At 41.3% G+C, this 2,889-nt stretch overlaps 1 non-coding gene across 1 annotated transcript; it reads left to right on the top strand.

Annotated features, from left to right (window-relative positions):
• Positions 1-1,410: 1,410 nt before the first annotated feature.
• Positions 1,411-1,529, top strand: LOC120585598 (5S ribosomal RNA). Its single transcript, XR_005648457.1, has one exon. It is a non-coding gene; the product is annotated as a 5S ribosomal RNA (ribosomal RNA).
• Positions 1,530-2,889: the final 1,360 nt, after the last annotated feature.

Genomic DNA, 2,889 nt, shown 5'->3' with positions numbered 1-2,889 from the left:
ATGAGGCATTCAAAAGAAAATCTCCTCTAACTGCTATGGAGGGTCCTCGAAGAACTCAAAATGGACCTACCATTTGCCCCAGTAATCCCGCCTCTGGTCACACACCCCCCAAGAGATAAAATCAGAATCTCAAGCAGTATTGTCTACGGCAGCCCAGATTTGGAAACGGCCTTGTCTGTCTGGAGTAAACTGAAAAAGAAAAACGGTGAACACGCACAACGCAACGTTGTACAGTGATGACGGAAAACAGGGATTCCACCATCAGAGACAACACGGATGGACCTGGAGGGCGTCATGCTGAGCGAGATAAGACGGAGAAAGACAAATACGGCACGATCTCACTTATCCGTGAGACCCTGCTGCTCCTTTCTATCGACCGTAGAGACGTTACCTCCTAATTCGAATATTCGCTGAAGTCGTGATGCTTGATACAGAGTCTCTAGTAGTTATCTATTTTTCATCGGAGCCTGTCTTGTCCACTCAGCAGGTGTTTTGTGCTTCTGCTTAGCCTCGCAATAACCCAGTGACACGATTAGGAAGGGCTGGCTCATTGACTGCTTTCGGGTTGACTTTGATGTGATTTAGTTTCAGATGTATGTGTTCCTGGTAGACCCTGAAGTAAACTCAACACGAAGGACTCAGATGGGGTCGGAGCTGAGCAGAAGGAGCCGCCTAACCCAGCGAGCACGGCGAGTCCATGCCCAGAAGGGCCGAAACAGATTTGATTGACTCTTTGTAGCACACATCATAGTGTATCTTCGAGCGTGAACAAGGGTCGGAATGAGTGGTTCAAAGAACCATTTAATCGTTGAGATTCTTGGAGAAAGGTGAAATTCTCCTTATTTTAAAAAGTAGACACATTTGGTTGGCTGGTAAAATGATTTAAAGAAATGAAGCTCAAAACCTCTGGGCTGGTTATGAACATGCCAGCCAGTTGCAGGGCCTGCTGCTCCCTGATAATTCAAGCCTGTCTTATTTACCTACTTACGTCCCCTGCTAAGCCATTCTATGTATACGTGCTTTTGTTCCTTCTTGGAGAGGTTTTCAGAGATCTGTAAACCATTTGCGGTAAAATCGAGAGCAAGATACTTCATCTGTTCTGTTTACTGCTGTAGCTCAAGGATGGAAAAATTGCCTGGCACGTAGCAGGTCTTCAAAAGTCTTTAGAGAATCGATATAATACTTCTTTTCCATTAGTAATCTTTGGAAAAAGACTATTCCAAATTTCTTTTTTAACAATGACCATAATGTGTTTTCTCACAAAAATGACCCCACTCAGCCATGAGAAAACATTTTAAAATGAAAGTCGCATCTTTCTTACTCGGTTCAGTATTTAGTTAAGGTATTCTAATGAAACCTCCTACTTATTCTAAATGGTTTCAGAGACCTGAACTCCGAAATTTCACTCCAGTCTGTGGCCATGCCGCCCTGAACAAGCCCGGTCCCATCTGATCTCGGAAGCTAAGCAGGGTCGGACCTGGTTAGTACTTGGATGGGAGACCACCTAGGAAGACCAGGTGCTGCAGGTGTAAAAAAAAAAAAATAGGGGCTCGTAAGCTGACAAGGTCCTTGCAATCTGTGAGGTCAACCAAGGTTGCCTCATCTAAAAGAAAAAAAGGAAAAGAAATTTCACTCCGATTCCCAAGCATATTGACACCTGAATAGTGAGGGTAAAGCTTGAACGAAATGGTAATGATGGAACCGACTTTAAAAGTCATCGCATTTCATTGAGTGGCTAAAATTACTGGACTAGACAACTGCCTGTTAGCTAAGAACGTGTTCTTGGGACACTGTTTTAAATAGATCGTGTCAGTGTGAGCCCCAATCAGGCATCTTTGGGAAAGTTTTCCTGAACGTTTCTGGGTGAGCATTTTGCAAAGGCCTCATGGGACTACTGGTGGGTGATATCTGTAAATATGTAAAGAAGCAATCATGTCGTTTTGCACTTTGCCAGTCTGAGCTCTAGGTCAAGACTGCCTGTGGCTGAACGTCAGCTTCACGGTTTACTGACACGTGTGACTCTGACAATTAACTATTCTGTGTCTGTTTCTCCATCTATACGACAAGGTTAATGATAGTCTCCATCTCGTAGTTAGCTTGAGAATTAAATGAGTTAATTCACCGAAAGAACGTAGAATAGTGCTTAATACACAGTAAGTATCCAGAGAACATTCTCCATTATTATATAATAGACTTAAGAAATGGAAGCATATGGTTTGCTGACATCAGTTTACAGAGATGCTTTAAACACATTTTAACATGCGTCGACACATCTTGCTACCAATACGAACTACTCCTAAAATACGCTTCTGGGAACCTCGACTCAGCATGGCAAGGTGACACAGATTTCTAGTCACTCAGCGATCGTCGATGGAACACGGGAGATGGAGGCCGATTCAAATTTGCTCTTCCAAAGAACTGAAAGCCGTCTCATCGCCCAAGTCAGGAAATCAGTCTGTCATTTAAGTCAAAATGTCAATCTTTGTTCAAGAACTACTACTATGTACAGATTATGGTACAACTTGATTAATTTTCAAAATATAAAATGTATTTATAATCGGTTCTCAAATAGTTTTTCTAATTTAAATTGTTTCAAAACTGAACTAAAAATGATTTAATTACTTTCACAAAAAAATACTTACAGAATGTAAATGACCAATGAAGCATATCAGAGAGAGAGAGAGAGAAAGAGAGAGCGAGAGAGAGAGAGAGAGAGAGAGAGAGAGAAAGGGCGATTTTAAATGATAAACTATTTGGAAGTCAGAATATTTGTGGAAGATTCTTTGTCTCTCTTATTCAGTCATTCATCAGCAATAACACAACTTATATTTGAAGCACTTCCAAATAGAAAAATTCTTCATAGCCAAAGATAAACCATAAAAAGAATAA

The sequence above is a fragment of the Pteropus medius genome, unplaced genomic scaffold, assembly GCF_902729225.1.
Source record: "Pteropus medius unplaced genomic scaffold, Ma_sr-lr_union100, whole genome shotgun sequence".
Lineage (NCBI taxonomy): Eukaryota > Metazoa > Chordata > Mammalia > Chiroptera > Pteropodidae > Pteropus > Pteropus medius.
This window is presented reverse-complemented; position numbering and strand designations above follow the sequence as displayed.